The sequence below is a fragment of the Alosa alosa genome, chromosome 20, assembly GCF_017589495.1.
Source record: "Alosa alosa isolate M-15738 ecotype Scorff River chromosome 20, AALO_Geno_1.1, whole genome shotgun sequence".
In the NCBI taxonomy this organism is placed as follows: domain Eukaryota; kingdom Metazoa; phylum Chordata; class Actinopteri; order Clupeiformes; family Clupeidae; genus Alosa; species Alosa alosa.
The window spans coordinates 29,463,463-29,489,644 of record NC_063208.1 but is presented as its reverse complement, the minus strand read 5'-3'; the positions used below and the strand labels follow the sequence as shown (position 1 = coordinate 29,489,644).

The 26,182-nt window shown below is 39.8% G+C and overlaps 1 protein-coding gene across 1 annotated transcript in view; it reads left to right on the top strand.

Moving 5' to 3' along the window:
• The first annotated feature begins 5,206 nt into the window (after positions 1–5,206).
• hpca (hippocalcin) overlaps positions 5,207–26,182 on the top strand; it is a 30,104-nt gene continuing 9,128 nt past the window's right edge. Inside the window, exon 1 of the mRNA XM_048229454.1 lies at positions 5,207–5,465. The gene's annotated coding sequence lies outside the window, so the exon portion shown is untranslated. The remainder of the gene's footprint in view (positions 5,466–26,182) is intronic.

The following is a 26,182-nucleotide window of genomic DNA, read 5'->3' as shown; positions in this document are numbered from 1 at the left end:
AACCTTCACGGCACAACATGAGCTGCCAATTATTGCAAGAGGGAGAAGACTACACAGCCACACAAACAAATTATTGTACGTTCAACTCATCTGCTATTCTGTTTCGCAGGGCCATCCCACTGGCAGTCTCAGCTTCACATCCAGGCTCGTCAGGGTCCAGGTCGTCCAATGGCAAGACATCATCATTGCGCAGACATATGTTGTGCAAAACTGCATGCAACAATGACGTCTGGGTCAAATGAGACATCCACCTCCAAGGCATGCAAGAAGATGACCCGCCACCGAGTCTTCATCATGGCAAATACCTGCTCTATTATCGAACGACCACTGGAGTGATGCCTATTAAACCTGTAGGTAAGTGGTTAAAATAAACTGATGTTTGAATAATTGCAATGCTTGACATTCCAATTGAAATCACATACTTTATGGAGTACCAACCTCTGCCTTGCCACTCCCCTAACAGGGTTCTTGTATGGTGTGAGGAGACTAATGGGCTGCTCCAGACAGGGGTAGCCTCCATCACCCAACAAGAACGTACCCGGGGGTGGATATATGGCGCGGCGGTATAGAGGGCTGTTCCTCAGGACCCTGGCATCATGGACAGAACCTGGGAAACCAATAAAAACATCAATGAAGCGACCGGCATGATCACAAACTGCCTGCAACTGATAGGATGTGAATAGCTTGCGGTTTCTGTAGTACTGTGCACGAGGTTCTCCTGGAGCCTTGATACGGATATGGCAGCCATCGATGGCTCCCATGGCCTTACGGAACACCACATGCTCAGCCAACCTAGCAAAGGTGTTGGATACTTCCTGTAGCTCCTCTGCAGTGGATGGCACCCTGATAACCCGTGGCATCACTGCCACGATAGCCCCACAGACACGGTGCACAACATTGTGCACCGTAGACTTAGGCATATCTAATGCCCGGGACACAATGCGATAATATGACCTGCTGGCCAACCAAAAAAACACCAGGACTTCAATTACTGGACCCCATCCATGATGCCGCTCCTGCTGCAGCAACACCAGCAGACCTGTGATGGAGGCCCTGCTCAGCCTAAAGTCTGGCCTGGTTTCTTCCTCCTCGTCAAAGAAGAGCCTGAGGATAGGCACGGCCCTGTTCATCTTGGCATAAACTGTGAGACTCTGCAAACAATATGGCATGAAATCAATGATGTAAACAATGTTTATCGATGTCAATAAATGTCTTTAATCAACGTTGTGCTTTGTGCATTACTATCTGTTTCTGTATCTAGCCATTATGATGAACATGTCTGTTATCTTCAGTTGAATCTATAACTGTATCACTATCTATCACTGCATCAATTCACAAATGTGTTTTATACATACCTCTATTGCATACTTATCAGTGAGCTTTCTGGCTAAAAGCGACCGAGTATTGACTTCAATAAGCAGTAGCCTACAGAAACATCACAATTAACAGTTTATAGTATAGCCATACGGCGTAAATCTAGCGTTATCGTTAGCAAAGACGCTCATATACTGTTGATGTCGATAATTACATAGGACTATAGCCTATATATTTGACCTACTAGGTAACGTTAGCCACTGTTACCGCTACACTAGCTGCTATTTTACCTCAGGAGTTCACATTAATGTTCTGGCTTAAGTTGCCGCTGGGCTCACCTCGATATTTGCCAGATGCCAATACGCAGCTAGCATCTTGAGACGTCTCTGGTGGGCTCGTCTGCGGAGGGTTTCCTCTTCTTCCAACTCCATTAGCTGGTGAAGGACCATGGCAGTCACGGTAGTCTCCATACTGACGGTACCGGTACACAAAAAGTGGTGGTGACAGTCAGAAAATGACGGGACGTCTGACGGTAGGGACCCAAAGATCTTCGAGCGGAGTATAGAATGTTTAGGTACAGACGTAACGTTGATGTGATGACACCACACATTGTCGCTATCTAAATAGAGAGTTCGAAACCAACTGTCTGTTAAGATATCTGGCAAGTAATGTCTAGTGCGACAGCTCTCTATGTAGGGAGGGCGGTAGCAGGCAGCTGTCTTCCGTTTCGAACACACCCTATGACCCCTACCCACTGTAGCATGGTTAACATAGTTAGCATTGCTAACATTGTTAGCATTTTTAGCAAAACTGCTAAAAATGATTAGCTAAGTTAACTAAGTAACATAGTTAGCATTTTAGCATTTTAGCATAACTGCTAAAAATGATTAGCTTAGTTAGCTGAGTCACATGGTTAGCATAATTAGCATTGTTCACATTTTAGCATTTTTAACAAAACTGCTAAAAATGATTAGCTAAGTTAGCTAAGTAATATGGTTAGCATAGTTAGCATTGTTAGCATAACTGCTAAAAATGATTAGCTAAGTCACATGGTTAGCATAATTAACATTGTTAAGCATGTTAACTTTTATACTTTTTAAACTATTAATTGAAAACTATTAAAATTTCCCCATAGACTTAACATGGGCCTTTTTGACATCACAGCAATTAGAATCGTCTGCCAGGTGGCCAGGCCACCTGCATCAACTGTCAGTTTCACAGGCTTTAAGCATACAGTCTCATTCTATTAAGACTACACATCCTGTTCAACTGTTTCCTCTGTCCACAACTGATTAAAAATAAAAGTCCTCGCTACAATAATTCCCTATTAAATAATTTAACCATTTAAACTATCCACCTATTTAACTGTTCAGTCATTCCAACTATATTAAACCTCATCTACCTAGTTCAGTCATTCCAGCTATATTAAACCTCATCTACCTAGCAAATAATCTAACCTTTTAAACTATCCACCTATTTAACTGTTCAGTCATTCCAACTATATTAAACCTCATCTACCTAGCAAATAATCTAACCTTTTAAACGATCCACCTATTTAACTGTTCAGTCATTCCAACTATATTAAACCTCATCTACCTAGCAAATAATTTAACCATTTAAACTATCCACCTATTTAACTGCCCAGTCATTCCAACTTTATTAAACCTCACTATCCACCTATTTAACTGTCCAGTCATTCCAACTATATTAAACCTCATCTACCTAGCAAATAATTTAACCTTTTAAACTATCCACCTATTTAACTGTTCAGTCATTCCAACTATATTAAACGTCATCTACCTAGTTCAGTCATTCCAACTATATTAAACCTCATCATGTTGGTTGCCAATTAGCACATCATCTGTTTTAACAATATATTTCACACCATATGTTTTGCATTTTCATGCACTAGTAATTCCCTGGAATTGCGTTTTCTAGTTCTTAGCTGTATTATTACAGTGCATGAAAATGCACTGTACTGTTCTTCCTAGGCATTTTATTATTACAGTGCATGAAAATGCACTGTACTGTTATCCGATTTATTACAGTGCATGAAAATGCACTGTACTGTTCTTCCAAGGCTTCTTCTTATTACAGTGCATGAAAATGCACTGTACTGTTAACAATGCTAACTATGCATGTTAACAATGCTAACCATATAAACTATCCACCTATTTAACTGTTCAGTCATTCCAACTATATTAAACCTCATCTACCTAGCAACCAATATAGTTTGTTTTTACTCTGTATGATATTTTACATCATATTTTTTGCATTTTCATGCACTGTATTTCCTTCAGGAAATGCTTTTCTAGTTTGTATAGCACCTTTATCAGAATGCAGCTCAAAGTGCTTTATAAATTAAAAAAAATGTAATAATACAAACAAAACAATAAACTAGAAAATGTAATTTCGAGGAAATTACCAGTGCATGAAAATATAAATATACTGTATATTAACATAAAATGCAAAACAAACTTTTATTTGGAAACAGTTGGCAGGAGTCATAGTTGATAACAACTGACTGTTGAAATGTCTAAACAGTTAAATAGTTGAGTAGTTTAAATAGTTAAATTATTTAATAGTGAATTATTGTGGTGAGGACATTTATTTTGAAACAGTTGTGGGCAGAGGAAATAGGAACAGAATCTGTAGTCTTAATAGAGCCAGATTGTATGCTTAAAGCCTGAGACAGAGTATATAGTTTAAAAGTTGAATTTGGATAGTGTAATGGATGTTGATAGACAGAAAGTTGAATGGATGTTGATAGGCAGATTGTTTAATGGATGTTGGTGGATAGTTTAATGGGTGGATGAGTGAATGGTTTGAAGAGGATAAATGGATAGAAAGTTGGATGGAATGTGCCTTATATCCTTGTAGAATGGAGAGACACAGAGAGAGTTGGCCTAGTTAAGCAGAAAGCAGTTGATACAGGTGCAATCAGTTTAACTGGCCCTTTGATGGGTCCTAGTAGTGAGCAGCTGGAAGTTGAGACAGGTGCAAATCAAGTTAATTAGCCCATTGTGATGTCATCAGCCCATGTTAAGTCTATGGGGAAAAATAAGCTTGTTTTTTATTAATATCTCAAAAAGTATAAAGTTTACAAAAGTGAAAAATACATTCCCCACGTGTCCTTTTCAAGACCCACGTTACAAAGTTTAAACAAAGTTTCCACGTTAAACGGTTAAAGCTGAATTAGATGCAGAAATTTGTTGGGAAGAAGAAGAAGAAGAAGAAGAAGAAGAAGAAGAAGAAGAAGACTTTGGATAACAGAACAGTGCATTTTCATGCACTGTAATAAAACATAGTCATGATCTGGTATCAAAATCTGACACAGTAGCAAGACATGTCAAAGTAGGCCTTCCCTCATAGTTGACCATGAGGTGGCAGTAATATGTTTCTGTATTATAGTCAAACTGAGCATCTGTGAATATAGGCTTGCTGTGATGAGCAGCCAGATATTACTTGGCCTCTGATCCCCCATCAAAAGCTTCCTTCCAAAAGCTAAAACCAATATGGTTGCACGGTAGGCTATGTACAGTAGGCTATATAAGGCAGTAGGCCTACAATGACAGTCTGCTTGATGGTTATGCCTAATCAGCAATGAGGGGGAACTGATAGTTGGAATGTGTCTGTAGAGCTGAACATTGTAGGCTGCTCTGTCAACTACACATTGGCATAACCCGCACACTATTAGCCTTTAAGCATCTTCTTATTGTAGACTACTTATAGCACTTAGCACTAGAGAACATAGACACGCCTACCTCTTTTCAAAATGTTATTTGTTTCACTCTTTCGTGTTGAAAAAATGGTGCTGGTGCAATAGGTGCTGTATAGTTGTGCCAACACACACACACACACACACACACACACACACACCAATGCCAACTCCGTCTAATTAAACTGGCACCACGTAATCCTTCCTTCACTATCCCTCCTTTAAATCCACTAGAGCGCTGCTGTTTGCCGAACCGATACTCCCTGCATCCTCTATGCAGCTAGTTCTCTCTCGGGGCATCTGACATGGTTTGTCGGGCACGGCAGCAGTAGTCAAACAGTAGCTTTGGATAGGGCGCAAGCCACACGGATCTCCTTTTTACTCATTTTAACAGTGGCTATTCATAGAGAGGACCTCCAGATTTTTGTATACGGTAAGTAAGCCTACACCACGTTAAAAACAATGGACCCTGCTACTTGTGCTAAGAATCAGGTCTGACAATTATGGTCAGTGTTGTTATGTAGCCTACGTTCGTGTGCAGTTAATCGTGCAATGGCGAATCTACCATGCGATGGTTATTGTGGTTGTTGCAACCATGTGGTTGGGGTTTAAAACTGAGAATATAATCATAGCCTTTGTTATAGATGATTGTGTATTGCTCTTATTGCCAGCAATTATGTGGGATGCATGGGCTGGTTAGCCTGTCTTCTGCCGTTTATCACGAATACACCTAGGAGGTCTTGGTCGTTTATGAATGGAGTTGGAAGACAGGGTGTGATTGTCCGAATTGATCTTAAAAAATGGGCTGTAGCCTAGATAGGACACCAGCCTCTGCCGAAAGCCCATAACTTGTCCAAAATATTTTCATGGTGATTGGCGTATTCTACAGTGAAACATGCTTTGTTACAGTGTAATTGTCGGTTCCTGCCATTTTCTTATGACGTAGCCAAACCATTCAGATGTTCTGCATCGAGTGCAGATTAGAGGGCGATTATTTATCTACACATTGGTGGCTAAATTGCTGTTGGCAGCGTGTAATGTTCACAGCATTGAAAACATAAAATAGCTGGCTATCCAGTCGGTCTGAAGTCTTAACTCTGAAGGTTCGGACGTTGATAGCTAGGCTAAAGCACCATGCAGTGACTTTGGCTTCTCGGGAAACCATCAGTCTACTACTGCCAAGTGCTAGGTGTTTTGCTTTAGCGAAGTCTACACGTCTGGGTCTACAATGATTGTAAACTTTCACAGCACGCCTAATAATGTAGCCCATTAATGCATTTTATTTTTTCGATGATGAATATTCTTCTAACAATGTAGGTTTGTTCGAAAGTACGCTAGATGGGAAGATAGTTTTAACATATCTTGCAATACCTTAAATGTAATTAAAATGTTTTTATTTAACAGATTGGTGTAGGCTACCCGAGGCTAGAAATCTGTAATCTGAGCTAGGCAGGCTACATTTAAATGTAGACTAAGTAAGAAGTTTATGAGTTGGTGCATATGGGCTATAATAGGCTAAAACAATGTTTGCTCATGGATTTGCCTCGTTATTTTGGCTAGCACTATACTGTCCACTATAAAGTCTAAGGTTTTGGGAGAAACTGGTAGAACGCATCAGGGCTCATTTCAGATATCATGACGGCCCGCATGGTCTGCCTACGTTTCGCATGATGCGAATTTCGTCACACAGTCCGCGCGGACTTGTGCGATTTGACCTCGCATATGATTGTTGAAGTGATGGCTCAGTTTCAGCTTGCAGTAGCCAATAAATGCAGAGTTTATTATAAGTGAATTATATCTGATTAGATTAAGTAGCCTAATGGCATTTAAGGTAGATAGAGTGGTTAAAGGGACAGAGAAGATAGATCTATAAAAAGCCTTGGCAGTAGATACAATGCCTCTGCGCAGAGACATGTAGAACAGCAGGAAAACGAGCAGGCTAATGTGTAGTGTAGGCCTACAGGAGTATTTGGCCTACTAAGTAGTATTTTGGAGACACTTTTGTTTTGCTTTTTGCTAGGCTATATTTGTAGAAGTATATACCGTACCTTTGCTCTTACTGTAGCAGATGGCTTAACCTTAGGCATTTTTTCACAAGATGTAGGCTATCCTGGGTATTTCCAAATGACAAATTGTGTGCAAGTGTGCAATCATGGACAGATTTGCATTAGGCCATACTCCTGAGCATTGCCTCAGACTGGTAGTTATTACAGCATGCCTTATCTCTTACGGACTACAGATGGGGGTCTCTGTGCGTTGGTGCAACCAGCCCAGTCGTTACATAAGGAGATAAGCGGGCGATACTGTAGTGGATTCTGCTCTGCTCCAGCTTAAGCTAAAGCTGTTGGCTATTCAGTTAGTCTCTGAGTATTGTTGACGGTACTGATGAGAAGTTGTAGAAGCAAACAGTGTGATTTGTGTGTCTGTTTTGCTTAAAGACATGCAGCCCATGCACGTGCATATAAGCAAAAGAAGGTCCTGTGTGTGAGGTTACTCTCTCTCTATTTATATGTATTTTGAGGAAAAAGAAGCACACTGGTGATGTATGCCTGCTGCCAGTATGTAGACTAAATGTATCACATATCAGAAAGACATTCTTGTCATTCTCACTGTTCTGGGCTTGGTAATTGATACAGGTGAATGCAGAGAGGCCCGTTTCCACAGTCCTGGTCAGGCCTATACTGGGACCATCCCTTTGAAAATGAAAAACAGATACTATACTTTCAAGGTTTAGCTAAAATGCCTTCATTGTGTTAGTGTACTCAGTGTTATGCTTGCTTAGGACTGTTTAGTCTTTCTGTGCCATATTGATTCTATGTCAGCACAAATTTTGCAGTCCCTTATGGTGTCTCGGCTGCTAATTACGCATAAGGAATGGAGCATCCATCTCATAGCTCCAGGAAACACTAGTATTTTTCCATCAGTTTCTTTGTTTTCGTAGTTGTCATATCATTATGCCCTGATCTCTGTTTTATTCTATGATTACCTCTCACTCAAACAATGCCATTTATGCATTTCCTAAATGCTAGATTTGTTTTTGAATCCACCCTTTTCATCTTTTGGGTATAAACACTGACCTTCATCATAGGTCTTGTTCTCACCAGCACTGGGTAATGTGTGAATGATACTGTGAGATTAATATTAGTTGTATATGGTTTTACCCTGCCCTACCACCAGACCCAGGCATGCTTTCCCCCCACAATAGCTGTGTGTCTGTGGTCTTACACCACTCCCACTCCCAACCTGCAAATCGTTTGAACCGTCTGAAAGGGAACCCAGTTATTCACCACTAGAGTACCATTGCACACTAAGGAGACTCCTTGTGATGATGTAGGACTGATAAGTGCTTGTGTGTGTGTGTGTGTGTGTACAACTGAGAGAGGCTTGTCTGGAAGATGGACAGTGTGTAGTATTATTTTATGTTTGTGTGTGCTGAAGGGAAATATTGGGTGTACATTTTTTGCCCATGTATATTGCCCGAAAGTCAACACAGTCTGCCCCTCATGCTCTCCTGCTAATAAGACCCTACTAAATGGATTCTTACGCTACATTGTTATTTACACAGTGACCCTGCATCCATCCTGGCAACAATACAAATGACAATATAGGAAAGTAATTCTTTTCACCATTTTTTTCCTCAGCCACAAGTCACATCTCCTTACAGTTTTGAGAGCTGTGCAAACACAAAAAGTAAAACTGGATCCTGACCATCATCAGTAATGAACTCTACATCCTTGTCTATAGTTTGAACTCTGCATTCAGTTATGCTTGTTCTACATGAGAGCCGTCCACCTAGCAGCACATTCATCATGTATATCATTAATATCGCCATATGACAAATTCATGGGGAAGACTTATACATATCGATAGCAATACAATATGGCCCTAGTGTTACCCTAGTATTTGCAGAGTCCCTATCTCTTTGAGTGGCTTACTTTAATCTTTAATCTACACCTCCTCTAGTCCGTCCTCTGTGTAACAGCAGAATGTTAACCCTCTGTTCACCATCATCCCAGCTACCACACAATGCCACTGGTTCAAATTAATGAAATCAATTAAATAAATTCATGTTGTCCTTGTGTGACAGTCATGCTCATTAATCAGAGGTACTGTGGTCCGCATGCTAATGTGCTATGCATGCTAATCAGATGTTGCCCATCTTAACCCTATATTTGGAAGTAATTTGTATATTTTGTTTTCATTTATCAGGGTACTCTGCGGGGTCTTACAAGTATTGAAAAAGTCTTAAATTTAATATTGTCAAATTAAGTCCTTAAAAGTCTAGAATTTTGTTCACATGGTCTTATTTTTTCCTTTGGATACAGTAATGTCAATTAATTTCCGTGTAGACCATGATATTGTATATCCCATGGGAAAATATGCGTCTCTTAGAAAATAAACAAGCTTTTATTTTGAAATGGTTTTCATCCCTTAGTCATTCATATCAGTGTTTCTTGGTTTATCTGACTTATTTGTGGCGGCCCACCACAATATCAACATTGACCACCACACAATAATTTTCCAGGTTGTACTAAATTGTGCTTAAATGTGGTTCATCATAACCATGCTACACTAAGTTAATTCTGCAAACATACCCCCACAAATAGAATTCAGTTCTGTGGAAAACACTGCATTCTAAAGGGAAGTGTGTGCAAGCCCAGGTACGTCTGAAATGTCAGCTAGAAATATTTTCTAGCTATGTTTTCAGCATGTTTTCTTCTGATGTTGTGAACGTTATCAATATTAGACCGCTAACCTTATGTTTGCCGTTTTTGCATGTGAAAAAATAGACGTGAGCTATGTTTTCAACTGTAACCTATAGGCTACGATGAGTTTCTGTGATGAATAATACATGAAGTTGGTGGAAGGTGAAAGGGTGGCGCAAATTCAGATACCTTTAGCAGAGAACTTCATCAGTATAGTAAAGGCTATGTGAATAAAAGATGAATTGCTCCTTAACTGGCATACCCTTAAAAGACAAAAGCAATGATGATTGGCATTTTAGTCTTTAAGATGGGCTTTTAGTCTTTAAGAAACTTTCAAAACAGCCTCATCTGGAATATTTTTCCAGTGTTTCCCATACATTGACTAATCTGTGGCGGCAGCCACACAATAATGTTCTATGTTGTACTATTTAAATAATTTAAAATTATATATATTTTTTCAATTCAGTCACTTTCATTGAGCTGCGCTTTTTACGCACACAGCCTTTCCTTGCCCCTCCCTGCTTTCTCTCGTGAAGAACCCGCTGCCTCTCCTCTGCATGTGCATTTAACAAAAATTGTTGAAGGATTGTTGTTGCCACCCAGAAGCATTGCATAGAATACGGCGTGCTAAACTGCTATTAATTCTGCTTAGCATTGTGACCATGCTGCGCAAATTTGTTAAAATTTGTCGGTGCGAACGGTTACGAAGTTACATTTTATTCAGTGGTATTAAAAAGTCTTGAATTTAAGTTGGAAGACCCTGGGGGTACCCTATCCATGGGTTACCTAGAACTTCATATTTAAATCTTATCTTCATTTAATGCTTCAACACATGTTTTAGATATTTAAGGTGTCTCAGCTGTACACATGTCTCAACTGTACTCAGTCTACCCTATATATAGTAAAGCATAATGTGTAAAAGTGAAGCTCCATCGCAATATCTGTCAGTAAAAATTACAATGAGATATTTTCCATAAATCGTTCAGCCCTATTCCCCACTGTATTGTATGGTCTATGGCAGGGGTGGGCAAACTGCGGCCCGTGGGTCGGATCCGTCCGCCAAGCACTTTCATCCGGCCCGCCGAGCATTTCATTTAGTTATCAGGCTGCTCGCTATTTTTTTCCTGCGATAGAGACGACGTTGGTTAGCTTTACTGCAAACTGCTTTTCACTCTCCTTAGATAACGTTTACAATGTCAATGTCAAAACATCATGTTAAATAGAGATAACATCATGTTAAACTAAGTTAACTCTTAGTTATCCTTTGCAGCAGATCTAACGTGAACATTTTGCAATCCATTTAATTGGGAACGAGTCTGCACTCACAAGAGGGAGAGAGAGCCGCAGGTTCCAGCTGGCTTGTGATTGTTGATAATTGATATCTCCTTCTTATAAGAAAGTTTTAAAAGGAAATCATGAAGGCAACAGTAGGGGGGGATGGGTGTTTGTTGTGCGGCCCGCCGGCCAATTTTCAAAACCCAATGTGGCCCTTAAGCCAAAAAGTTTGCCCACCCCTGGTCTATGGTCTATTTTTGTTGATGTTAAGCAATTTGTTGATGTTAAACAAAAATGTATGGACGTATCATGAAAGGTGTCCAGTTGTCCAATATGTTTCACAGTAGTCTCAGACAACTGGTGTCATCATCACAAGTACCACTGACCCTGCAGATAGATGACAAAACTATTTTTAGCAACCCACTAGAGTGGTAGTGTTTTTTATATGATATAAAGAGCGGAAATTTATAGAAGCATCAGCCATATATGCAGTCAATTTTGCTAAGACTCAAATTGTTTCAAATGCCATTAAAATGTATAGGCCTACTGCATGTCATTATGCAACTGCTGTCTTACAAAGTTCTCAAGTATGAAACATTTTAGTTTTGATCTCAGCTTGAAATAAGATTCAGCTTATGTTTAGTTTTTCATAGAGTAGTACAGTAGTAAAGCTGAAAATATTCCAGTTTAATAAGCTACATCATAGAACGATTTACATATTTTCCTTAAAAAAATCATATAAACAGATTAACCGATTTAATAGTTGACAGCTAATCCAATCAATTAATTGTTGCAGCCCTAGCATCATATAGGCAAACATTGGTCATTAGATGCCGTGTCTGTCATCTACATGATAACACAGAAGAACTTTTTTTTGTATGTGTGTGTCTTTGTGTAATCTATCTAGGATAGACCTTGTGCTCTGACACATGATAGCAGCTGAAGGGTAAAACGTTGCTGAGACAGCAAAACATTTGGATAGGTATATTTTTAGCTCCTCTCATCACCACAGGAAATGGAGGAAGGATGTGTGTGAGTGAGGGAGAGTAGTGTGTTGCATAGCAGACTTTCTGACTCATTTCTTTTTTGACAAATCACCCTCTGCTATGTTTCTACCCTCCCTTCCCAAGCTCTGCCTATGTTTTGTGGGAATGTTTCATCCTTATTTGGAAATACTGTGTCCATATCAAAGGCTACATTTTTATGCCACATTTCTTAAATGTAACCTGACATGATGCAGAAGTACTTCGTTATTTTTTAACCGCCATCATGACATGAGTTATAGCAAAGGACAGTTCAGGTACAAGTTTTTCTTGACTCTCAGATATCAAAGAAAATACTGCTAACCATGTTTTTTCTTTTTTAATGTTTTTTCATATTATTCAGGTTATGAATGCTATAAAAACCTTCGGAATGTAGACATGAAAAATGCATAGGCCTACTACTGAAGTGGGGATCTCCTGCTCAAAGTATGAGGGAAAAGCTCATTTGTTAACAGTATTTTCTATGGAGTGGTAAAAGGAGATTTCCAAAATTCCCCCTGTAAATATATTTTTATTTTTTTATTTATATATTTAATTTGTCAACAAAAGGAAACAAGCATTTTAAACCCAACTTTATCCAATGTTCAGATTTCTGTTCCTCTGTACTGCAAACTTGGTACCAAATCTCAAAGCAATCAACAGGGGAAGTTTCATGGTGATATAGATAGGCCTCCAGAGGCACACTGTACTATCATATGCTATGTACCTATGTAGGCCTATCATATTGCTAAATAGCAGGCTTAAAATGCAATCGGCAATCCCTAAATTATAGGGCATAGTTTTTACAGACCTATAGGACCCAGTTACTTCGGGTTGCCATCCGTGCTCCTAAACAAAATGCAATCTCCAAAACTCCTAGGTGGTTACGACATGCTGTTGGACAGCAGAGTTTGACGAAGGGATGTGATATTCTGGCAAAGACCACAAAAATGAATGCAAATCCTCATTATGTAAGTATATTCAGGGGTACTGCCATGTCGTAACATCCTAGGATAATGAAATGGGGTTTTGATTGCAAATCCGAGACTGGCTCAAAACATTCCCTGGTCCCCATCCCCCGCCTAACCAATTCACTAAGCCAGAAACACTCATACAACACATACTCATCATGTCTTGTATGTGGATAAAGCACACATTCTCTCACATATCTATCATTGGCATAACATTATTTAAGGATAGAAAAGCTACTCAATTGCTGATCTACATGGTTTGTATTACTGTAGGTATGGTCAGTATGGGGTATGGGGATGGCAGTTGGCATGCCTTCCTGTCATCATGAATTATGTTGTCAGTTGGCACGTCAATATGTTTGTCGAGATGTTCCTAAGAAGAAACTGGCACTGTATGGTTAATAACTGCCATCCCAGCAGCCTTGCTAAGCTGCAAGAGATTGGTTCCTTTTGACCTGAATGAAGCCACTGTACTTGCAGAGGTACAAATAGTCTATTAGTTGTGGAACTGAAGGCTCTACAGCTGCGGAGTGTTTGATTCACTCACGCTTTCAATTTACTCATTTCACTCATGCTTACGATTTACACAAACACTTCCCAACATACAGTACCTCTTCATTCCTATGATTTCAATTGACTCTTAATTTGATATCTCTCTGTAAAAGTCAGTGACGTCTTGTACAAATCAGACATTGTGCTTTTTTTGTTCCTCAGAAAGTGCTATCATAGCAGACCTCCAAAGCCTTCTGGCTTTTTGTGTCCTATCAGAGGGCTCCTCTAAGGAATAAAGAGACACCTGAGTCAGAGTGAATTATTGATCTGTTAATAGAAGCAGGCCAACTCTGATAGCATCTGTAGAGATGTCTACATTTAAAATGACCAGCCCAGGTGGTGGGCTGCTTGCGTGTAGAGGAGGTCAAATGTTGAAGAGTGAACTGAGTTTTGCTTTTGTTCTTATTTCACATGGTGTAATGCAGCAGTTTAGACTCATTGACACTGAACGCGAGATTCTTTGCAGAGGGCTTTGAGACTATACTGTTGGGACAGACGGGTGCTTATTATAGGGTAGAGAGGTGTGTGTCCTAGATCGTTATCTTTTTAAGGTGATGGAGACTAAAAAATAACAACACGAACAGGTCGAAGGGGAGAGGGGAGAGGGGGGGGGGGCAGGAATGGGAGGTTAGCAAATGGGAAGAATTGTTTTTAGCATCATTGAATGACTGAAATAACTGAAAATTAAATTGGATATTTGGATATTTGTAAATTCTATGTTGTATAGTGTAGTGTGCAGGGGCGGACTGGGACCAAAAATCGGCCCTGGCATATTTGGCCCAAGCGGCCCTCAAATTGGTCGGGCACACCTAATTAAATACAAAATCTTTGCATTACATTTAACCATGCATATATTTTCAACTGTCATGGAGCACTGAAAGTGATGTAGGCCTCATTGGCTATCACTCTGACTGATCAGAGGTAGCCATGGAGCACATGATCTCCATATTCAAGTAGGCTAACAAGCAATTATTGAATTCAAAGTATCATTTCAAATTATTCTGTGTAAAGAGACATTAATGTAATTTATACCAGTTATCACTGTAGGACAACTGAAACAGCATGAAATAAACAACGCTGTTGCTGGAAATATTTTATTCCTGTAGGCTACATTGCTGGTACATTTTGGAACATTATAGCTACATTAACTAATTAGCTTTAATGTCTTCCAGTAGCCTATCGTAGGCTATAGATTATTGGATATTAGTTGGCTTGTGCATGAATATGACTTGATGTTTTGTAGCCTACATTTCCGTCAGTCTACAGTCTTTTAGACCATGATCTTAACCATGATAGCCCTTCCAAGATAGAACCCTTTCGACGCTCTACTTTTAGAGACTAACCACCACTCACGCCATCGATGTTAAATTTTGGGCGTCTGACGGAAACTGATCAATCTGACCAACAATTAACATCGATTTGACACTTTTGCTGTCCGGGTTTGCAAATCTTTCATTTAGAACATTTAAGTTGTGCTATTTGTTATTATAATCACAGCACAGCCTTACGTTATCATTACCATTACATTATCGCAATTAATAAGTCATCATAATCATCATCGTCAGCATGGCATGTCACACATAGCCCACCTGCTCCACCACTGAGTTCTTATCATGTAGCCTCAACTAGGCTCCACCACTGTCCCTTGCTCTGTATGCTTGCTTACGTCTTCGTTCAAACTCAACAAACTTCAACATAGCCTATGTTGCTGCTAGCCTATTTGCAATATAGTAGTTTTGAAGCTTCTACATTGGTGTTACTTTTGCACTATTGTCACTACCGGCAGCCGCCGCAATTTCATGAAGGCAACTTCGATTAACTTTTGATGCGCTCACAAAATCCTGGCTCTGAGCCAAAATGCGAGGGGTGGGGCCTGACGTGAGCTGTTCAGTCGAGTGTTAATATGGAAATGTAACCAATGGGCCGCTGGTTGTCCTTCCTTTGGGCCGATCGTTGGCCAAAATGATTAAATGATATACAGTGGGGAAAATAAGTATTTGAACCCATGCTAAAGTTGACTAAAATGCTCATTGGGTTCAATGCAAATCAAACCAGCTAATAGGCTAACTGAAAAACACACCATGCCAATCTCTAGGTATGGTGAAGGGTATGTGATGATGTGGGGCTATTTTAATTCCAAAGGCCAAGGGAACTTTATCAGGATGCATAGTATCCTGGATCCATGAAATAAGTGGCCTTTAAAAAAAAAAAAATCTGCCTGACTCTGTGGGAATTTAACATAGGGGTCAAATACTTATTGCCCCTGTAATTTAAGGAAGAACATTTATTTATTTACGATACATTCTTCATTCACTAAGAAAATTGGTGTCCTTAAAGGTTGGATTTGTACTATTTGTTTTAATTAAGGCATTAAGATCAATGTCTAACAGATGTTTTTATATTTTTCTTTTTAGTCAACTTTAGCATGGGTTCAAATACTTATTCTCCCCACTGTATATAGCCTATTCTATCGGCCCAAAGGGTGCGTCGGCCCACCGGGAAAATGCCCGGTATGCCAGATGGCCAGACCGCCCATGGTAGTGTGTAGTATATAGTGCTGTAAGCTGACAATAACAGCGTTTGTGTGCTTTAATGACTAAATGCGCCTAGTTACGTAATAGGTGATCAAGTGACAAACTGAGTCTCAAATGATTAGGTGAATCTAGCTGAATGCACCATGTATTATCAGAAACAGAATTCAAGCACTTAAGATGGGAATTTAGACCATGTCCATTCTTCTGTTTTGTGAGAAATAACAACACCATCTTGTAAATGTGGTTGTGACATCTTAACAATTATATTTACTGAAGAATATTGCATCTATTTCTGTGGGAGAGGAATTAGAACATTAGGAAAAGGACATTGCCTAATACAGAAAGTGTAGCTAGAATGCAAATTCATATTAATTAATCTATAGATGCAGGCCTCATGCTAACCCTAGGTTATATCATAAATGCTGACTTCATTAAACATAGCCTAAATTATATTATATGTATAATTATTATTATTATAATTTATACTTTAATTTTAATTTGAATTGGGTAAACAGTCCACTAGTATAGTCTACTCCAATGGTTTGAAGTTAGATACTCCCATTTATTTGACATTTACTCCGGCTATTATAAAAAGCAGCTGATTATTTGTCTATAGTTATGGCATGTTTGTGCGTGCGTGCATGAAAGTGTGAAAGACGTCTTATCTGATTTTAATCTCTGTACAGTACATGAAGATAATCCTGAAGCCTCACCTTCAGTGATATGACACAGGAGCGCATCGAACTACCAACACATCCCAAATTCCCTCACAAGAGTACTAACCTTAAATTATCCATGAAACACTGCATTTACTCTAGTGTTCAGTGCAGGCACACAGCTGTTCACTGTATACATGTAGCGACACACACCATAAGTACTTACACACTACACTCAATATCTGCCATTTGAAGTGACAGAGTGACACTGATGCAGACACATTAACTCATATCTGACAGTGCATCATGTGAATAGAATATTAAGTCTAATTGTGCTGTGCAGTGAGTATCTCATTCCCAGACACCTCCTAGCAAGAGATGCTAGGACCCATGGATTATAATCTCCTTGGTAGCACGTCTGTCTCTCATGATGGTGCTTTGGGTTTGAATTCTGACCAGTGTGGGACTATGTAGTACACACAACACAGATTACATGTGTGAATTTGTAGTTGCCTGCACAAGCTGCACATTTGTCCTGGAGGGCAGCCAGTATGTGCTCAGCTGATTTTAGTGACAAGACTTGTGTTACTATTACTGATTACTGGACATTTATTGTTTACAGTTTCTCGCTCCTTCAGTTTCTCCAACTCTCTCATTTTCTCTCAATTTTTTCTAATCCCAATTTCTCTCTCTTACTCTCTCTCTACCATGTGGTGGGTAAAGGTTAATCCATGCGCTTGGTTTTAGCCTGGAAAACTCTGCATACCATAACATTCATTCCTGCAGGCGCCCCTGCCCGGTCTAACCCAGAGTAGCCTACTACGAGTTTGAATTTCCAAGGTGGCTGCGCCCATTAACAGTAAATGCGAGTCGTATATGCTCTCTTTATTAGCAGTTCTGTTGGATTTGTGTTACGTTAAATCAGTCGTAGAAACAATAATAGGGTAAAACACTGTGTAATGTTTTGTTACAAACTGGCTAGTAGCAACTGCTAACAACAGCAGCTGTGGCCTACTGGTTAGCGCTTTGGACTTGTAACCGGAGGGTTGCCGGTTCGAACCCCGACCAGTAGGCGCGGCTGAAGTGCCCTTGAGCAAGGCACCTAACCCCTCACTGCTCCCCGAGCGCCGCTGTTGTTGCAGGCAGCTCACTGCGCCGGGATTAGTGTGTGCTGAGTGTGTTTCACTAATTCATGGGATAAATGCAGAGACCAAATTTCCCTCACGGGATCAAAAGAGTATATATACTTATATATACTAAAAATCCTAAGGATATTTATCCTGCATACGACTCATTGCTTACATCTTATGACGTTGCTTAGCTGTGCTTTTTGATTTTTTGGATCAATGTGTATCTAATAAATATACTTGGGTTTGTGTGTTGAGTCAGGAATTGTGAGGTAGGATGGGAGTACCTGAGACAAAGTTTGATGTTTGAAAGCATTTTATCTTAACGCTAAGAGTACTTCTAAATCACACTAAGAATGCAAGTTTGGCAGTGATGCCTCCATGTCGAAAAGGCTTTCCTGCCACTCAGTAGCAGCAACTGGAATCCATGCATTTCCACGGAATTATTTTCTGAATCTGATCCCTTATCATACCTGTTCATTCGTACTCGTCGCTCGACTTATTGTGACTAAATTCAAGATGGTGGCAAACGGTAAACTTCCTGAAGGTACTGTCTGTATAAATCGTCTTGAAAATAAACTACCAGTGCTTTTTCAAAGTTTTCAGTGTCTCGTTTTATATGTCAGGGCCCTCAGAAGTCTATCAATGAAGTGTGGAGCTACTTTGAGCCTCGTAAATGGTGTAAAACAGTGATTTATTTGCATGGCTAGGCCGATGCCCGAGGCACCCCCATCGAAAACCTGTTGGTAGCATCGGCTAACTAGCGCCAGATTTTGGAGTGCAGGGTACAAGCCGAGATGAGCTATGAGACAAAAGTTCACACTCTGTATCATGTTTCAACACACATTAGGTCAATATCACACCGAACTTCTCCTTTAAATGTCCTAGTTGTTCGTAGATAAATGTGATTTCATATTAACAGCACTCGCCACATTCATAGCCTACTGTCAATCCATAAAAACTTTGCTGAAATGTATGGTCCGATGCTTTCCTTCTTATCCAGAGAATACGGTTATTTTGCTCCTGTGCGACGCTTTAACCCGCTCTGGTCGCATGCTCATTACATAAATTACGTCACGTTAGCATTGATTTCGGAAAAAAAGTTTATTACTCAGCGTTTAAGTAAGTTACTAGGTTATGACGCCAATCACACAATGTTATATCACTCCGAAAATAGAAAAAGTTCATATAAAGGCTTAAAACGCTTCAGCTGTAACGTTATTTGATGTCAAAGTGGTGCCAAATTGAATGGGATTCAATGGAATGGCTAGGTGGAACTGGTCTACTACTTTTCTTTGCATCTTCCGTCAAGGATTTTCGCTGCTTCTTCGCCAGCTTTGCCATTATACACACGTTTGCAGCAATCACTAGCGTTTCGTTAGCCTGCCTTTGTGCTGGGGATGCAGGATGTAAACTGATCCTGCTTCTCGCGATGTCTGAGACTTTGTGAGACTAAAGGTCGGTGGGTACGATACACCGAACTTGCAAGCGGGATGTTCTTCTTACAGGCAGTAGGGGCGGGCGAGAGAGTCTTTGTTCGCCATGTAATGAGTCAACCATATGCCAACTTACAAAGATGATTAATTAACACGAAAATGTTGCCTGCCAAACTATGAAAAAAGTGCGACTTGTCTGGAAAATATGGTACATGGATTAACAAAATAACAGCCTGACCGGATTTAAAACCGGTCTGAAAAGCTAATCATGTTTTCGTAAATTTAATTGCTTAGAAGAGCAGAAGAAATGCTACATATTATTCTTTGAAAAAATAGGCCTACTCAGATTCACAATATTGAGATTTCAAAGGCTATTGTAATCTCATCTGACACATTCCATTTAAAGGTATTGCTCAACACTGCTATTAGTCAGCTTTAAACAAATATTTTATTAATCAACTTCAGTCTGGCTCTGCCCACTCTCCACTCCACTGGCTTTGCCTTTGATCACATCTTCCCACTAGCACTATGAACTACTATGTATAATACTACTTCTCATGCAATACTACGCATGCTCTACCATGTTTGTCAGGGATACGTCGCTGCCAAGCCCGTACCCTAAAAGTTTTAACTAAGAGTTTTCTGCTGCTGAGACCAACTTTTAGTAAGGAAAAACTCCTAAGCTCCATTTCAATGGTTGATGTCAATAGACAAGGTGCACAAAAGGCTCTTCCTGTACACTCATTTATTTATGCTCTCAAACAACTGTTTGAACCTGTTAGCTTTTGGAAATAGACCCTAGGTTATTTTTGCTCTGGAACATTCCTTTAATACTGACACAAGTTTCTCCTAAATTCAACAGTTAGGAGCTACTTTTAGGAGCTTTTGAACTTTCCCACTCCCTCAGAATGATTTTTTCATAGTCAAAGTTTGTCATCAAAGTGTACAAGCAAATTCTTTGAAAAGGAAGTAAGGAAAAGGAATGTTAAGCTTACGGCAGACTGCCTCCCAAGGCTTGTGCATCATAGGTTTTTAGGCAGACAAAGTGAGAGAAGATGGTCTAACAGAGTGAACAAGTCTCACAAAGGCTTCTATTCTAGTTTCCTTCATGCTTATTGTTCACCCTCATGAGTTATCTTTATATCAGTAGAAAGCCAGTCCACCTCTTTTCAAAATGTCTGTTGTTTGTTACCCTCAGTAGCTTGCATTTGCAGCTCTCCACTTTTCACTCTTTCATCCAGAGAATGGTGCAACCCCTGGTGCAAAAGACAAGGAACATAGCACATACTGTAAGTGCTGTAATGTGCCAACACACAGAGCATGTGTTGTAAATAATTAGCATCTCCCCTTTGTGTCTGTTACCCTAGCACTGTGAATGGAGGCTGGTATTCCCTATCTGATTGACCCACTTAGAAAAACAGAAGTCTTTAAAAGCATTGAGTTCCTCAAAGGAAGGCTATCCATGACACATATTGTGCTGCCTCCCTTCAAATTCTGCCTTGTTGCACTATAGAAAAATGAAACACTGACATTGGTGACATGGTGCAAGAAAGACACCAGCACCTGATTTCACAACACAGTCACACTAAAGACCATGATACACACTGGGGTTTGGGGCATAGCATAACCCCCTCTCCTGTCCCTCTCATAATATACAATCAGGACACCTAACATACTGTACACCAAACATGAAACAAATCTGATGAAACGTGATAGAGTTAAGACCAGTGAAATAGCCATTCTGTCTGTTCCCAAAGGGTGGTGCTATGCCATAATAATCAATAACCATTGAAGGTTCAGCCAAATCAGCCAATGTATTGGGATTTAATGACACATTGTGTTTATTCAGCAATATATTTAAATTCATTGCATCACCATTTTGACATATTTCAACATAGAGGGCGACCGATATGGGTTTTTCTCTGGCCGAAGCTGATGCCGATCTTTAGAAATCAGGATCAGCCTATGGCCGATAAATGTTGCCGATTTATTTTGGCTGATATGTGCTCGTTTATATGCCTCTATTTGAAAGATAAAATGTAACACTAATATTTAAGATACACACACACACACAAGTCTAACTATTGCAATGCGATGCAAGGGTAGTTTTATTTCACTACAACACTATTCTATCAACACAGACATTTACATCGATTGTCTGGCATTATAATTTATTTGCCTCGGGTGTACTTTGGAGTGGGTAAGACTGTTTTTAGTGGCAGGCTAACACATACTGATGACTTGCGCTAGCCTAGCATCTGCAAACTCTGCAACTAGAAGGACTGTTGCAAACGTGTTGAAAACGGTCTCCACTGATAAATATCACACTTGCTAACTTGGAAATGAGGTCCTATGTCCAAAATCCTGAACCACCCCTTTAAGCACATTTTCGCACAAATTCATCTAAAAGCGGCAAATTTGGCACAGATGTAGCTCAGGTCATACTGAAATGATTTAGCTACGGCGCCGGAGCCAGCAATCCTTGGGGCCCAGATGGCAGCCAAATCCAATATGGCCACTGCCCGAAAATGGTTCCGGCTATACAGTAACTTTTGAACCACATGAGTTACAGATACAAACTTGATATCTTTTTCAGCTTAATTGATCATGGGAAACACATAGGAATGTTAAAATGTATGACCCGGTGCATCTGTCCAAAAAAACAGTGTTGGCTGTACAGTAGTATGGGGCCTTACACCCCATTGTTTGTGCAAATTAATCTACAAGCACCAAATTTGTCACAGATGCAGCAGGGCATACGGAAATGATTTAGCCAGGGCGCCCAAGCCAATGGTCCCTGAGACCAAGATGGCAGCCAAATCCAATATGGCTGTCGACCTGAAAGGGATTCAGCTATAGCTTTTTGAGTCAGAGGTGATACAAATACAAACTTGATGTCTATTTTACATTTTCTTGACGATGGGAAACCCATAGGAATACTTACATTTATGATTTGGTATGTATTAGGACCCCCCAAATTCCCTAAATTCATAATTGCCGCTGTCCGAAAAAGGGTTTTGGCTACAAATGTTGAACCAAATGCGCTACAAATTAGGATGTTTTGTCTATTTTATGTTTATTGACCACCGGAAGTCCATTGGCATATTTATATGTATGCTTGTGTAAGTCTGGAACCTGTATTCTTTTGAAGACTGTGGTTGAAAATCCTTTTTTTACCACAACTTTGAAGGTTATTCTCAATGTTGATTCATTTCCTTATAAAAGTGAAATGCACTGTGCAAAATGCTTTCAGTGTACCACAGGTGAATACATTTTAAAGTGCAATATAAGAAAGAATAAGACACAATTATTATTGCAAGGCAATATTTATATTATGTCAAATTGTTAAGAATAATATAGTCAATTTTTCCAAAACTCTTAAAGGTTTGCTTAGCATAACAAAAAAAAAAAACAGCAATAACTGAATTCTCATTAATTCTCATGGTCTCTCTCACAATTGTAGTCATAAGAAACACTTGTAGAAAAAAGTACACCTGGTTAGGAAGGAAGTTGGTAGGAAAGGAAGTAGCTGGCTAAACACTGTTGGTCATATTCTGAGACCACAGGTGACCTACATTACAATTTGCATACCGTCCAGAGGTGGGTGTGGAGGATGCCTTAATCTACCTGCTTCATAGAACACACTCTCACCTGGACAGGGCTGTCAGCATTGTGAGGATCATGTTCTTTGATTTCTCAAGTGCTTTTGATACCATACAGCCTATGCTGCTACGTGAGAAGCTGTGAAGGATACAGGTAGACACCTCCATAACTTCATGGATTACTGATTACATGACTGACAGACCACAGGTTGTCAGAATGAAAGGGTGTGTGTCTGAGCAGGTAGTCAGTAGCATAGGAGCACCATAAGGGACTGTGCTGTCTCCTTTTCTTTTCACCTGCCACACAGGGCAAAACCGTTGTCCATGACAGCTTAATCTGACACCTGTTGTTTGTGCCAAATTTCATGAGTTCATGAACTCCGGCACAGTACCAGAAACTATAATAATAATCCTTACTTAATAATCCTTGTGCAAGTAATTGTCCATATTCCAAATATGCACTACACTTACAAATATATCTATCTAAGACAGCTACAAATCATCCTATATTTATATGCCATTACAAATATGTTATGCCGTTACAAATCAGTGCATACGGTTACTATGTCTTTCAATTAAGAATCTGTTCAGCCTTCAAATATCAAATCTACAGATCACAAGTAGTTATGAGGAGTTCACTACAGTACAGTAAGATAATTAGTCTAATTAGTACATTAGTTCACTACAGCAATGTAAGAGAATGAATCAATGACAGCTGACATTAGGGTCTTGCTTTCCAAAGCTGCTTAATATATCTAAATTCTGACTGCTGAATGTTGGACTTTTCTTGCCATGCGCTGTCACTCCATGGCATCAAAGACTAAATTAATTCCCACTGTGATTATTTTGACAGGCCATAGGCTACAAATGAAAATCGTTGCATCAGTTGGATACAAAGCAGAATATGGAAAGAAGGGGCAAGTAGTCGTGCAGGGCACGGTGGCCACACACAGGCCAAAGTGGCATGTGAACTCCCGATTTTTAAAGCTGCAGTTGGCAAGTCTGACTGAGGGGACTTAGATAAAATGTTGAATGTTTACAACTCTCATGCCCCTCCCCCACTACCACCGAGCACCCGGTCATGCGGATTGTGCTTGTCATTGCACACCAGACTGTGATTTGACAGTCAGATCTCACACAGCCCTGCTCTGATTGGACCAGAAGAACCGGGAGCTGTGGATTTTTGTAAAACAAATAACAGGCTCTAGGTGGAGGTAAAAGTGTGTTTTTTTTTTTTTCTAAAACCGGCTGATTTATGTTGTTCTGTCGGAGCATAGTGTCGGTTTCAGTGACTATGATCAAAAAAATCTTGCCAACTGCAGCTTTAAAGGGGGATCACGGCCAATGCAAGGCGGCCGTGAAATTCCAGCCTTGATAGATACGAAGATATATTTTTTTTTTCTGCTAAATTCACCAGTTAGGAGCAACATTTAGCTTCAAGATTCTCTGTGAATATGGGGTCAGGTGTTTGATACAGTTACTGAGTAATGTTTTCTATATCATCTGTGATTTCCCTGTATTTAAATCTGAATAAGGGTTTTGTTTTTTTACTATTCCTTAGTAGTCTGTTCTTTGCCATGAGAACAAAACATGTGGATGGTTTGTTTTGCTTTCTGAGGGTTGCAGAGCTGTAGGCAATTTTTCAGGAACTTGTTGCATGATTAATTGCAAATACTCACACATTCATACACGTATAGTATATAACCACAAATACACACACCATCTGTGAGGTTGGTAGTAGGATCTGCATACATTCGGGCCTAAAGTCAGCATTATACCTTGTGCATTGGATGCTCTGTGTGAACTATGTTGCGATGTTGGTGCATTCTTGTAAATGGTATCACTGCCAAGAAAAATAACATCTAGGAGCACCAAGGTGAAGGAATTTGGCAATTTGGATCAGCTTCCAGACAGTTTTTGTGTAGCCTAGTATCAGACATTACACGTACAGTATTTACTCATGCACAAACACATACACATACACTTGGATCACAATGATAGTAATATGCAGCCTGGAGGATAAATTCAATTAGTCTGCTCATAGAGTGAGCAGCATAAGAGAGTGAGTGTGTGTGTGTGTGTGTGTGTGGGATTGTTTCAACATACTTGTGAAGTATATAGTCTACAATCATTTTTTAAAATGCAGAACATACCTTTACTTTGAGGCATTTTGACAACTGAGACCTTCAGAATGCAACATGATAGCTATGAAGTATGATGAAACAAGCTAGGAAGTATGTTGAAACAATTTCATCATACTTCATAGCTATTCTGAAGCTAGCATTCTAAAGATCTCAGTTGTCAAAATGGCTCAAAGTAAAGGCATGTTTTGCATTTAAAACAATGATTGGCTATATACTTCATACACCTCAGGTGTGTTTATTTGTGTGGTTATAATGTGAAATAATGAGTACTTTTTCATAGACAAATTCTTTGTTTGTAGATAAGTACATACTGTACAGATATGTGGCTGTGTTTACTGTGATTCTCAGCCTACATACACTAGTGGTGTGTGTGTGTTTGCGCTCCCTGGTGGAAACAGGAATAAAATGAAGCCCACAATCTCTTAGCTGTTCTGGAAGTTTCTCCCACAGAGGACACAGCCTCATTCCCTCATTCTTATTTTTACCACCTTCATTAGCACTCTCCCTTTCTCTTAACCTCTCTCTGTCTCTCTATTCACCTCTCTCATAACCTTGTCTACCTTTCATCTACATCTCTTTTCCTCACCACTTTTCTTTTAGAACTAAGACCATTTATTAAGGTCTTTTCCTCACTACTTCCCTGTGTTAGGTGTTTGTGTGAGCCTGTTTGTCTGTATTGATTGTGTATGTATCTATGAATATGCAGTATCTGCATTCTGCATCTTTAAATGTGTGCTGTAGAACCTGTGATAGAAGCTCTGTGTGTGTGTGTGTGTGTGTGTGTGTGTGTTTCTGTGTGTGTGTTTGTGTACATATGTGTAAAGCTCGATCCTTCACTCACAGCTGATTGGCCGACACAGATGTTGATGACCCACATAGCATCGGTGACCAGATGCTTAGGATGGGGGATGGCATAATAAAAGCCTGTGTGTGTGTGTGTGTGTGTATGTGTGTGTGTGTGTGATCACATCTGGATGTTATACGACATGCATGTGACTCTTGACTGATAGAAGGGATTTGAACAGAAGAGGACAGAAAAAAAGCATTCATGGGGGACTGGGACAGAAAGGGGCTGTTTGTCTAAGTGTGTGTTGTGGAAGCATGGTAGGGCTGAGTTTTAGTGTA